Raw genomic sequence first — 14,467 nt, 5'->3', positions numbered from 1 at the left:
TTCAGCAAATTTGAGATGCCCTAAGCTATTTATTAATTGTCAGCTCTGATGCAGATTCAGATGTAGATTAAACATTTCTAAACATTTTCTTTTATTAAAATGTGGAATTTGGAGGATTTTACTGCTTTGGTGGATGTGCTTGGAGTACTTTATAATTGTTTTAAAATATTTGAAATATCTTAAAGTCTAATCATTTCCAATAACTATTATTACAAATACCACAGATATCTGATGCAGTACTGACAGTAATTCCCTGGCCAGGAACACTTGCAGTCAGTTCAATAATAACATTGATAATAATAATAACGGAGCAGGTTACTGTGCATCGAAGAAGCCACGCAGGCCTGCAGAGAGACGGTGGAATTTTCCGAGGAGCTGACCATCCAGTGGACTTGAAACGCCTCGCTGCCTCTCACTGGAGCTGTGCTTTGAAGCTCTGCCAGCTGCTGTTGACCGTCTTTGATGTGACGCCAAACACTGTCACCGACAGAGACAGAGCCCGTCGTGAGACGGCACATAATCGTTTTCTCCTGAACCGTAACCTCTTATGCATTCATCAAAATTTTCTTCTCATTGTTGAAATTTTCAGTTGCAAACCAGCCAGTCTTTTCCAGCTCCTCCTGCAGGACTCTTGGGTAACTGGCATACTGCAGAGGTCTGCTTGCATTGGTGGCGTTATTTGGCAAAATCCAGAGCAGTGGGGTTGACAGATGGGCGCTTTGTTACATCTCTTGTTTGTGTTGTCAACAAACGGGTCACAGCCAATGTCAAAGGAGGCTGGCAGAGTGTATAGAGAGAATGAAACAGAGTCCTTTCACTAAAAATACATTTACAAACTAATATTTCTGAATATCATTTGACCACTGACAAACACTACAGAGGTTCTCTGCATCCTGACTTCTCTCCTGGTAAAACAATAAAAGCCGTACGTATCAAAACTTTAACAGCAGATTGTAGGATGTGTGGTAAGATGTGAAACAGAGGATTAGTTCACGGTATGTTGCTATTACATGACATCCTGAACAATTCAGCCTTCCTGCTACTTTTCTTCCTTGTGTGCTGTCCTCTTTGAAGGCAGAATTAGATCAGATGAATCATATCCCCAAAAGAGGTGTCTCCATTTCCAGCATCTGCTCACGGGCAACTACTCCACAAACAACCACATATTTCACACTTTACATCAGATAAACAGTATAAAATCGAGGTGAATCTATGTGAATACAAAGTCCAAAATGTTTCTGCTTTGGCCGCTTTCACACCTGTCGGTCCGGGCCAACACTGTTGCAGCATTTTACTGAACCTTACGTATTTGTTTATCTTTCTGGTGTCCCAAAGAGCTCACCAAGAAAAGAGGAATGTGAGTGTTATCAGAGCAGACAGTGACTAAATCTTATATTGTGAGCAATGACAACAAGGTAGAAACAGAAAAAAGGGCATTTAATAGGAGATAAAGCTACTGTGTGGTCTCTATGTGTCACTTATTGTTTAATGAGCAGGACTCACGCTCAACATATTGATTTTAGGATCAGGGAAAATCCTCACTCCTCCATGATATGCATAAATGTTTATGATGCTTATACAGATTACTTACAACATAATTTCCTTGGCCTGTGACCTCATTTTCCAACAAATTTCATTGAAAACTGGTAAATTGTGAAGCTGGACATCCTGCAGACACTGTGACCATGAAACATAACCTCTTTGATAGAGGGAATAATCAATAAGAGTTGTAGAAGTGCCCTCACACCAGTAACGCTGTGTTCTGACAGTAATCAGGTTGTTTGAGAATCCTCCCTAAGGTGAACCAATTGGTGTAATTATTTTCAGGATTATGAAAAGTAAGTGTGATAATCTTGAAAAGAAGCCCCACAGGGATCAGCTCATGAACCAAATACTTCTTAATGTCAAACAGAACTTGAACGCATGCCAAGCATAGTTTGTGATAAATCTGGTCCGAGGCTCTCCCCTGGAGGCTGCGTCTGTTTTGAACACGGTGACAGGATTAGACCTACATTTGACCCGGCACATGCAGTCTAACCTTGACCTTAACAGTGGTTTTGGTAGCCGAGGTTAACGGGACACTGGGGGGTGGGGTCACATTAGGTGCAGCCGCTTGCAGCAACCTGAGACTGGCCGGGGGGCTTTACTGTTTGACAAATGGGGTTGTTCTCATATTTAGCTCCGAGGCTTGTGTGAGAGAGATTAGCCTCTTCGTGCACGCTGACAGACGAGGAGAATATAAGAAACATGCTGGGACACAAAGCTGCCAGTCAACTGTGATTTGTGATGAGTCCTATAAGACATGTCCCAGTGAGCATGGTCATCATGAGCCATCCTACCCTGTATGTGTATCCATGGCAACACCAATGAACATGCTCAGGCTGGGTCTAGTTTAAAGTCATTGCTTAATGCCCGATCTTTTCATGTGCTGTTTATTCTTAATAAATGCCTGTGACACCATTGACTCAAACATAAAGGACCTAATTTCTACAATTATCATCCTGCAGTTTATGTTTTGACCATGTGATCCCACCCACAGCAAAGTTTCAACCGCCCAGTCCCGCAAGGGTTTCCGCTGGGTGCCACAGGATCCCAAAATTCAGTGTTTTTCTAGCTTTTTTTGCTTTGTTTTTGAGTTTTTTGGCCATTATATGCATTCAGTGGATAGAGATGACAGAAAACGAGAAGAGCACAACTTGGTGGCATAAACCTTCACTACTGTGAGCCAGAAAGGAGCTCGAGGTTAGGGTGAATGCTGTGCAACTTGTTTTGGTGATGCCTGAAATCCTAAAATTCCAGCCAGAACAGGGTTGTTCAGCTGTGTGTTATGACACTGACACATTTCAGTGTTCTTATTTTTTAAATGAGCAATAAAAGTGTGAAAAAACTACTATCCGTTTGCTTCACCTGGGTGAAGAATGCAGCATTACGGACTCTGTGGACCCACAATAAAGGTTTCCGAGTCAAAGCACCACAGTTTGTTCAACAAATTCCAGTTCTGATCCTCCTATTATCCGCCTATAAAACGCCCACTAGAATGTCAGGTTGGCAAAAAAGCCAAAGAATGTGAGTGATGTGAGTGGCAGTGTGATGTAGCTGTGTAACAGCAGGCTCATTTGGTCTTTTGTAGTGGACCACAACAGGGTGACAATGCTTCAGAGAGGGTGACAAGTACACATTATGGGTTAATACACCTTGTGGCATCAACAGAGATCTCTGCTGCCTCCTCCCTCTGATAACCACACGCACTGAAACGGCCCATTAGGAAGCATTCCCATCATCATCATCATTACAGGGCCGAATCATTCTGTCAATTCAATCTGGCCTCACTTGTTCTTTTTATAGAGCATGACACGTTCAACAAATCAAATGAGAGAACAGACTTTGTCTCACAGGTGTGCTGTCCATGCTCCTGGCTAATTAGGGATGTTCATATGTGTGTGTGTGTGTGTGTGTGTGTGTGTGTGTGTGTGTGTGTGTGACTGTGTGTCCAGGAAAGAGGCAGGCACAGAGTGTGCTAGCTTTGACCTCGAGAAACCTTTGTGTGTTTCTCCTTTAAAGTTTAGTATAATCCTCTTCAGATTTTCAGGAATTCAAACCCTGTTTCTGATGCTATTTATGGTCAGCATTTTTCAGCAATAACCATCGATGTATTTACATTCTGTGATCACTTTTCTAAATAGTTGTTTTCAGTCCACCATTTCTGCACCGGATTCAAATTTCCTTCGTACATGAGAGGGATTCACAGGAAACCGATATACATGTCATCCAGTAAATTTGATTGCTTGATTGATTGATTGATTTCAGTCTGTTTACTCTCTTAATGACAGAAAATTTATCAGCAATATTTTAGAAATCACTTAATTATGCCTCTATGTAAACAAAAATGACAAATATTACCTGGTAATAACTTAATAAGTGTACTGTAAGGATTTTTGTTCTGTTGGCTTGTAGTAAACTGAACAAGTTTGATTGTTGGTGAGACAAAACATTTAAGACGTTTCCTTTGGCATCAGGACACTGTGATGAGAATGTTTCTCCATTTTCGGACATTTGATGTATCAAATGATTAATCCAGAAAATAAACAGTAGACAAAATATAAAAAATCATTAGCTGCGGTCAAATTCTAAACAGCTGCCAGTAATTGATGGCTATATCAAAAACCACCATTCAGATACAAGCACCAATCAGAATCAAGAATGGGGCGTCAGCTTGTTCTGCAAAGTAGACACAAAAACTACCTGAAAATGGCAACAAGCACGGATGAGCTCTGTAAGTCGAACGTTAACCAGCAAACACTATTGCAAATTACAAAAGGAGGATGGATGAGTCAGTCATTGATGATTGGTGACTGATGCACCCCTCGACCCCTGAAGTAAAGTAACACAAATGGTGTATCAGATATTTTTATCTGATCATCCACCACCCGCAGGAAGACAAAATCTTTACTACATTTACAAAGATTTATTGCCGACAGATTCCTACATGAAATATATTTAAGGTCACCGGCTGATGTTCTGGGAGGGCTTGCGTGTAAAATTGTTCACTATCTTTGTTCTCCTAAATTTGGACGCAGACAGTCTGCATCGTACACGGCAGCTGCCGGGCAGCTAAATCATATTGTGTAACGTTTGATGGCTGGAGATCGACCGAGGACGGGAGATAGAAGAAGCCTTGGCACAGACACAGCTCATCATAACTGCAATGTCAGAGGAACCCACTGGAACGTAGCTGTGATCATATTTTGACTGGTGACGTTAAACGCAGTCGCTGCACTGACCGCACACAACCTGCTGCTTCTTCCTCGAAGCTTTCATTCCTGATGTTCTGCCGTCAGTGGAGATCTTCCTGCGGCACTGAATGTTGATGGAAAGTTCACAGGCTTTGATCAGATTGGGCATCAACAGGATATGAGTGACAGACAGTCAAGCACGCTTGGTATTATTTTTGTGGTTCCTGTCATCAGTTATGATATGATATGATAATCGCTGAGTGCAACAGTGCTAAAAATAGGTCCAATGGGGACACAAGGACGAACAGTCAGAAAATCAGACAGGTTGTTAACAAGCCGACTGTTTATTAGGAAGAGAAAAGAAGGCAAACAATTAAAAGTATTACCCATCACAGTCTATAGACAACAGATTTGACCAGCTGTAGTTCTAAGTGCAGCCACTTTTTGTTTGACCCGAAAGTGGAAGCAAAACTGGCGGCTTGTTTACATTTCATCTGACAGACTTGTTGCCCCACTGGGCCTAATTTTAGCAAAGTCGTCTTAGATGTGAGCAATTAACTCGGTGAGTATATAAAATCAATGACCAAAGCTCCAAAAATAATAACCCAGGTTTGATAACTGCAGGTTTCCTTTAATCATTAAATTAATTGACAGATGAATACACGTATTCACGAGCTGGGCATCAAAATGTGTCAAGCACCAAGTTGTGTTTTCCTAGTTTCATTTTTTTTTTTTGTTACTGTAAATAATACAGTGGGAAAAAGTTTAAAAGCAAATTGCAATATGTTGCTTAATTTGCTTTATATAAGGACCAGGTACAATTTTTGAAAAAACACCCATTTAGAGCTAACTTGTGTGTGTTGAGCTAAAGCACAGCTGAGCCTGACAATGTAGATCTTAGACTGATGAAAGTTAAATCAGGTCTGACCATGACGAGCTGAGTCTGACAGCCGAGTTTAAGGTGGTGGCCTCTCCTCTGACACCGTCGTCAGGCCAAACCATCAACCACTTCTTTTGAAACCACGCGAACAGCGTGGCTCTGATAGTGTCGGTCTGCCAGCCGGCCGATCCACCGCCTTGTTCTCAACTACTGGACGGATTGCCATGAAATCTTGTGGAGACCTTCTTGTTCCATTCAAGATGAATCATAATAACTCCTAATGGCATCCTCGTCAGCCTCAGCTTTACTTTGTGTTTAGTGCTCTTTTAGTGGATTTTCCATCAGTTTAACATTTGTTTTCTGGTGTGTGTTGAGCATTAGAGCTTTGATGGGCTGCAAGCAAGACTTTCAGTCATGATGCCAAGTGATATTTTGGAAACAATCCTGACTAACATAACAGGAACTCCACAGTGTGATATTTGACCGGCGGGGGAGACTTCAGTCCTTCATACCTGTCAGAGTTTAAGGCTCTTGAGTTGTGACAGACTGTCACATGCTGGCCAACGCCCGGACTGCCATATTGTTTGACCACTATCATCATGTTTCACGCTTTTACACCAGCTCCTTCTCCACACAGAGGTGTCAGCGATTCCGGTTCCAGTAATAAGAGGGATTACTGATTATCCTCACAGAACCTACTGACTGTTTGCTCAAGGTTTACAGCTGATACATGACTCTTCCTCGTCTGGGTGGTCAAGTGCAGGGCGAGTGGTTTCATTTTGACCAGAGGATATATCTATACTGAAAGGGCATCGAGTTAATGTCACAATGACTAACTTACTTCAACCCTACGGTGAGCTGAAAATATGATTTTCAAGGTCTGGGTAATGATGTCAGCTCACATAGTTCTTATGGTCGGTTTTGCATACCTTTGTTGCTGTTCTCAAAGATGCTATTACAGGAACAAAAATGCTATGAGCTCTGGGTCTCTTCATCCCAGAGCTTTTCAGAAGGCCTCTGTTGCTGTCAGCTCCTGACTTGGAAGGATGTTAGATGTGTCAAATAAAGCCTGCAGGTGTACTCTTTGACTTTACAGGGGCACATGATAAAACTGCAGGGCTAATTCATGAGAGCTAGACTGTCAAAAAGGATCACTTAAGATACATGTGGCAATAAAAATACAAGTCAGAAAATGTTGACGAGACCTGTACCAGATCCTGTATGTAGCAAGCATTTTGTCGTGACCATCATCTAGTCACATATGTAATAGTGTTTCTATTCAGTGTTGCCATAACAGGAAGAGGAGCACCGAAATATTGAATTGTGCAGAGTGGCGCTTATTGGATTAGTCACTTTTGATCAGTGATAAATAAGTCTCTCTCTTTTTTTTTTAGATTTTATAGATCTAACCAATTACTCAAAAAATAACTGATGGATTAATCAGCAGTGCAAATCATTAGCTGCTGCTCTACATCAACATGCTATGATCTAGTTAATGGAGCAAATGGCAAACCCATGGCAGACTAATTAAAAACAAACTTGACAGTAACAACACATCATGCATGACGTGTTTGGAGTTCATTCTCGTCTAAAGCGAGGACACAAAGTCAACAATTAGCATTGAAAACGGTAACTGCAGAGCTCCATGTACAGTGCCATTCATTTTCATTTTGTCCGGAGGGCTCATGGCTTTGTTAGCATGGTGATTTTATCGCACAGGATGCAAGATATACAAAGACATTGTCAATGATTAAATGGACACCACAGAAGCTCGGGATAAGGCTGCATTGCTGTGTGTGCCAGATATCTACAGACAAACAGAGAGAGGGATTAACTATTCAGAGTGAGGGAGGAGTGAACAGGGAGGGGGGTTATTCACTGGTCAGTGTGGTTAATCGGGGGACTGGGGCAGAGAGGAGAGAAAACAACAGCTGTGGACAGGATGGGATTGTTTCAGAGAGTGAGCCTTACACTGGCAGAAGGCTGGCAAGCACTTCACTTCTCTCACCTTTTCTGAGAGTAGCTGCATCCTGGATACATTACACCAACTTCTGCCTGACCTCAAAACATGCTAGTTAGGACAAACTATGCTATCAAAGTGTTGAAAGAGTGCTTTAAAGGGTCGGCTCACGCAAATTACAAAAAGATGCTCCCTTTTTTTACCTGGTCAGTGTGCAACTCTGCATGTGGTTCTGCTTTTATGTGCTGAGGTTGTAAGATATCAGTCTGTTGCCTCCTAAATACAAGGAAATGAAATTTGAATCATTTAACGTGTGGTGCTCAAATGATTGGAAAACGAAATGAGCAAAACTCAATATCAGCTCATCTTTCCAGAAACATTCTTCCAGCGACCCTAGATAACCTACAGTTGTTGCTGTCAATAGTTTTTATTGGCTTATCTAACTTGTCCTCTTAAGGGCCACAAACTCAAAGAATACTCGCAAACACAAAACGTCATGAAAGTAGCTTTGCATCCCAGCAGCACGCCCTGCACTGTACCTGCACAGGAGAGTGTCATGCATTTTCTTCATCTCTGCGTACACCAGAGATGTGACCCTCCTCCCCCCACTGTGCCCAGTTGTTGCTATGGGCACACAGCCTGGAGTGGAAGGACGCTAACAACCGACCACGTCAGCTCTTAGTTCACACTCCCCCGAGAGAGCCAGGCGAAGAAGAACAGGTAGCATACGAGTACATGAGTTAAAAGGGAACAGAATAAAATAATTAATCTGGCAAAAAATAGCTGGCTACTTTGTGATCTAAGCAACCTTTGAGAGAGTGGAAGGCTGCAATAGGCGATGTGAATAGGTATTGTGATTCTTATTCACATTGTGTACAGTTTCAGGAAAGGTTTGGTTTGATCAAACAAGAAGAAAGTGCTGGAAATCTGGCTGTAAATTACAGCCGAAAGCCTTGTGAAGAAATGGACTGTGTAAACTTTTATTCCCGCAGGACTTGGTAGAGTTGGCTTCACTGCTGAGCCAGCACTGGCTGACTGCCAAACCAGATTATGTCACCGCAATTATGCCTGAAAACCAACAGATTTCCACTGATAAACTTTGCAGATCAAAAGCACTGCTCATTATTTTTGCCACACGGCTTACATTTTATGGCTTTCTGGCCTTGATTTTATTTCATCTTTTGGTTTCTGACCAGTTGCTGACTCTAAAGGGCAGTTCCAGCATGAGCTGACAAGGCTTTTGCTTTTGCAATACCTGTTTCTTTCATTTAAGATGCAAAATGATTAGGCAATTGAGTGACTAATTGATTGACAGGAAATTCATCTGCAACTTTTTGGTAATCAGTAAATCTTTTGCCATTCGTTAAGCAAAAATGTCAAATATTCACCAATTCCACCATTGTTTGTGTTTTGGACTGTTTGCAGACAAAGTAAGAACCTTTAAAGACATCATCTTGGGCTTTAAAAAATTGCAGTGGGCTTTTTCTATCATTCAATTTTTGACATAGAAAATAATTGTTAGTTGCCACCCTAGATAACTGGTTTGTGGTGGCGAAGTTTGTGTCCTGATTAAAGTCGCTTTTACATAAAAGCATAGTTTAACTCCACACTCACTTCACTCTACTTAAAAACAACAACTCACAAAAGTAGACTTTCAGTTTAGCTGTAAAAGTAATCCTTCCATTCCTTTACTCATATCATTACATCTTTTCAAATCAAACAGCTACCTCATTATAGTGGGTGGTTCGGAGGACTCTTTGTGGTGCCGTGGGGCATAGTAGCTTCATTAGCCTTATTAATAACCAAATGAACAACCAATGAAGAGCCTTCATTTCCTGAGTCCACCTGATAGTGGATAATTTAGTTCGGCTGCTCTTTGAAACATGAAGCAACATAGCTTATGGGAAATGGGGTCACATCCACAATATGCATCAATTTGTAAGTTCATTAGAACAATGGACACTGCACATCATGTTTAATATCCAGCTCTTAATCAGTGGTACACATAATGAAAACCCTTCAAACTAAATGACAAACCATATTGTTTCTCATCGCGTTTGAAAAACATCCACGTATGCTTTTTCTGATCTGACACCTCAATCAGCAGTACGATGTTGTTTGTCAAAGTCTTCCTAAACAGTTCTAGAAATCATATGATTCACTCTGATGTGACACAGCTGACACACAGGTTAAGGTTTGGTTAAGTTCAGGCAGAAAAACTCAGGGAAAGATTGTGGTTTGGCTTAAAATTACTACTTTGTTAAGGTTGGAGAACCTTCCCTGTCATGGTTAAAAGGTTAAATAGGAAATTAATTACACTTTAAATCAGCACAGATTATTTTTTTACATACATTTTTCTCAAGTTGTGCACTTTAGCAGAGGTCAGTGGGAGGCAACTGTGGCACACAAGTGAGAAAAGGCGAGCTACTGCAGACAGATCCTAACCTTCCTGCATGATAACTCTGTCTATCATGCACCTTAACAGTCTGTCAACATCTCTTGTGTACATTTGTGCCTCCGACACTACAAACGCCTGCAAGGAGAGACTGTGTCAAAGTGTACGCTGTTGACCCCATTTGACATTCGACATCAGAGCGACATCATTGGCTCTCCCCCCTCTCTTGGATGACTGGCTTTTGTCCCACCTTCAAACATGGCTGCACTTTACAGCTATGAACACTTTTATTATACAAAGACAAGGACTGTATAAAGTAAAAGTGCTTTAGAGAATACTGAGGCGTAATCCCACCTAATTCAGGGACAGAGGGCAGGATGCCAGTAGGTAAGTGATGAACAGAATATTTTGTACCTCTACAGCACAACAGGAATATACACAAGACAAAATAAACTGTTGCTGAGTGTCTTTTCACGTGGTGTTTGTGAAAGATAGCCAGTTAGGGGCAGTGAAAAGTAAAAACTTCACACCTTGTGTCCTGGTAGAGGACAGGACACATTTCAGACACCCTACTGCCTCTTGGATCACATGGGCTGTGCACACATGATGATGGGGAAAAACCTGCTGTTAGATGTCCATGTACACCTCCGCTCAAGAGTTCACAATAACAGGCCAGCGGTGATTAATGCTGACAAGCCCTGGCTTTTTATGGATGCTAATGGTACCGTGTGTGTTTGTGTGTGTGTGTGTGTGTGTGTGTGTAGGTGTGTGTTTGCCACCGTCACCTGGCCTGACGCCCCTGCTGTTGCTGCTGCCTGGGTCCTTAGTCACTGATTCGTCGTTTTGCAGCTCTTGCCTCTCCATAGCAACCAGGGGTGTGTGGAGTCAGGTAAACACATCTTAGACATTCTTGAGTGTGATGCTGAGATCATTTACTGATGGTTAGATTTTAACCACATTAGCTCTGCCTTGATTGATGTACTGTTATATACGTCTTGATTAAAACATCAGAATGTGCTGGAGCATTAACAATTTTGTTACAGGCATGTGTTGTTGGAGAAGTAGTGTCATTACACTACGTGTTATTGCATTTTTTCTTGCTCATGAGGTTTTCACTTGTTTTCATACAGTTTGTTCATGAACTGAGCAGCAGGATTGTATTCAAAGTCTTCTGGGGTTAGACATATATGCTCCACATCAGTGATGCTTGATTAAATGTCAACTCCCAGCATGTACAGTCTGGTCCCTGAAGTCACATGCAGGTCTTCTCCAGCATAAGAAACAAGGGAATCCTTTGAAGGCCTTGGGGCCTGTAGAGTAGGAGGCCCATCTATGTCCCAGGGGTATCAGCTGTAGTAAACACCCTGGTCTTAACTTCATATGTGAGTGGAGGCTCATCAGGTTGACAGAGAGGTTAACATATTAGCATTAAACTAGTAGCAATTCTAGGCATATCATTATGATATGGCAGGAGGCTAACCCACTTATGTGGGCATTAGTTTATTATTGAAGTCTGTGAGGGGCTCAGAAAAATGAGAATATGAACATATGTGAGGCTGCTTTCTCAGTGAATGTATTAGTATTGTCTGCTGCCATTGTGTTCAAAGTAGCCAACAGATGATGTTGGTGGTAATTTGGTCATTATAGCATTTTAAGTCAACATGGATGTTCGAAAACAACAAAACAATGTACCTGCTGGAGGTGCTAGACGAAAAGTCGGGGTGAATCAGATCCAGCATAACATACTGCACTTATACAGCATCATTACAGTTAGTCAAATCATAATTTCTACATGAGGGAACATTGAACATGTTAGCATGTTGATGTGAAGACTCAAGAAACACCTTCATTCTTCTGGCTCAGATTTCTGGAAGTTCAACTGACTGTAGAAGTTTGAACATCCATCCGTTTAAAAAGTATCGAATTAAATCTCAAGACGCTCAATTCAGATGACACAATTAGAAGAGGAAGGATGGCACAGCGCTTTTTTCCATGTCTAATCAGGAAGGCAGGTATTAGGGGAGGCCTGAGATGCATCCTGCGATAAGGAGGAGAGGAAAGAGCTCCTTCTTCTCCTTCTATCATCAATAGAGCTGTTTGTTTCTCCAGCTGAGAGTCGCTTTCAAGCACCGTCAGTGATGGCGAGGGGGTCAGGGAGAAAAATGGCATCTCAAATCTCAACCAATTCAGTCTTATGTCTCATGTTTACTCATTACAAAAGCACTATGCGGAGACATTACAAGAAAAAGCATCTTTAAATGTAAAGGAAGGCTTGTTGGGGTGATGGATGCAGGCAAAAAGACAGATGGTCTACAGCCACACAAACAACTCATGGAGCTAAATGCAAACATCAGCATGCTAACATGTTCAACGCTAATAATATAATGATTTTAGCAGGTATAATGTTTACCATGTTTACTATCTTAGCTTCGGGTGTTACCAAGCAAACATTTGCTAATTAGCACTGAACACAAAGCACAGCAGAGCATAGTTAACATGTCGTTAGCTTTCCAGGTATTTTGACATGAATCAAAGTGCTGGAAACACTAATGATGGTGCTAGAGGAAACAATTAGTGACCACTAAAATTACATTACATTACAAAGTCATTCTATGGGGTCACCAAATTTCATAGCAACCCTCCAGTAGTTGAGAGAATCTATTCAAAAGCAAAGTTGTCAACCACATGGAGGTGCTACGTTGTTCAAAAAAATATATAAATACAAAAATTGTTGAGATGTTTCAGGATAAAAATGGTGGACTGACCTCTAGTGGGGCAAAAAAAATTCAGCCACGACGAATATTTTACAGTTAGCTGTGGGAGATGTGACGTTTTACTACCTCGGGTGAAAATATCAGTTGCTAGAAATGTGTGTTTGTACTTAAAACTTCTGCTTTACGAGTTAGACTATCAGATTTATTGACAGGAGGCACACACACATCCACATTCTTTGCAGGTGCTGGATAATAATCTGCACAAAAGACCGAAACAGTATCCCCACACCGCTATCTTCAGTTTTTCTTCAAGTCTACATGAACATGTTTTGAACAGAGACCCTGAAGGGCCCACAACCTGCAAGATGAGGATCATGTGATCATCATCACACCAACATCAAAAAGCTGCAACTAATAAAATGTGACCTTTATTCAACAAAATGAACAGGCAACAGCTTCTGGTTAAAAATATCAAATGTAAACAAAACCATGTTTGTTTCCAGTGGAGTCTCCACCTCGTAACTGCTGAATTCTGATTTTGGATTAAATACGAAACTCGAATTCTAGATGAATACGTAGCATTTCGTCGCTCAGCTCGTGATATTTTCTACAGCTAGTTTGCCGTTGCCTGACTAACAACTTCTAATCTAATGCACCTCACATTGTAGAACGTATGACAACCAGAGATGTTTGTGGTTGGAGGCTTGATCCCAGACAGATTTCATTGAAAGTGGTTTCTCTTCTCTATGATATGTGATAGATATTCTTATGGAAATACTTTTCCTTGGTCACTGTGTGCCATATGGCGGGAACTATTTTGGAGAGATCTGTCATTGTTCCTTTGGTGTCAGACAGCTATTTCAGCATGTTTATGGAAATTAACCAGCAGGCCTCCATCAGCCAGTCAGCCTTTGGTGCAGTTTGACATGGGCCGGTTGTACTTTTCCACTCATTGCTGAGATCAGTGGGTAACCTGGGATACATACTTCAAAACCACATGCGCTCAGCTTAAGTTGTAGACCTTTATATACACCACTGATGCAAAACATCTCATGTCCTGGGCGCAGCAGTACAGCTCATCGTGCTCAAACAACCGACACAAATCTGTAAGGAACAAAATGAGGAAATATCCCATAAGGACTTGGTGTATGGGATGATGGCCAAAAACAACCACTGTGTTTGGCAGGAGCTCTATAGCTGTGGATTATTTTACATGTTTCTGAGTCACTCAAAAGCAGAGGGGTTGTTCGACTTGTCAGTGAAATATCCTGATCTATACTGTTATTAACATTTCACATTATTTCTCCAGATGTCGATCAGCCAATACCAAGCTTTATCCAGTATCGATTATTTAATTAATTAATTTTCCAACATAATACAGCAGTACCGTGCACACTTAAGATATTGTGGGCCTATTTAGTACAGCAAACTGAAACGTATTCAACAGCATAATAGCTCTGTTTTAAGAAAATATAACCTGCATCACAAGTTGCGGAAGCTGCAGATGAGTTTCGGTGGATCTGCTGTTGCCAGATTCTTAGGAAAAGATTAAAACAGCCCATAATTATACCCAGAATAAACTTTCACATATTGTTAACATGTAGAATATCACTGAAAAGGAGCATGTAACAAGTGTACAAATCAACTTCATCCAGTAAATTTACTGCGTACAGAGAAACATTCTACCGCCTGCAGTCTCAGCAGTTTGACTCGTCGCTTGTGTTGGTCAGATCTGTCGAGCGTCAAACCTCCTGAGGCGAGTCTACATGTGAGCCGCAGCGCTGA

The sequence above is a fragment of the Chelmon rostratus genome, chromosome 21 (assembly GCF_017976325.1).
Source record: "Chelmon rostratus isolate fCheRos1 chromosome 21, fCheRos1.pri, whole genome shotgun sequence".
Taxonomy (NCBI): domain Eukaryota; kingdom Metazoa; phylum Chordata; class Actinopteri; order Chaetodontiformes; family Chaetodontidae; genus Chelmon; species Chelmon rostratus.
This window is presented reverse-complemented; position numbering follows the sequence as displayed.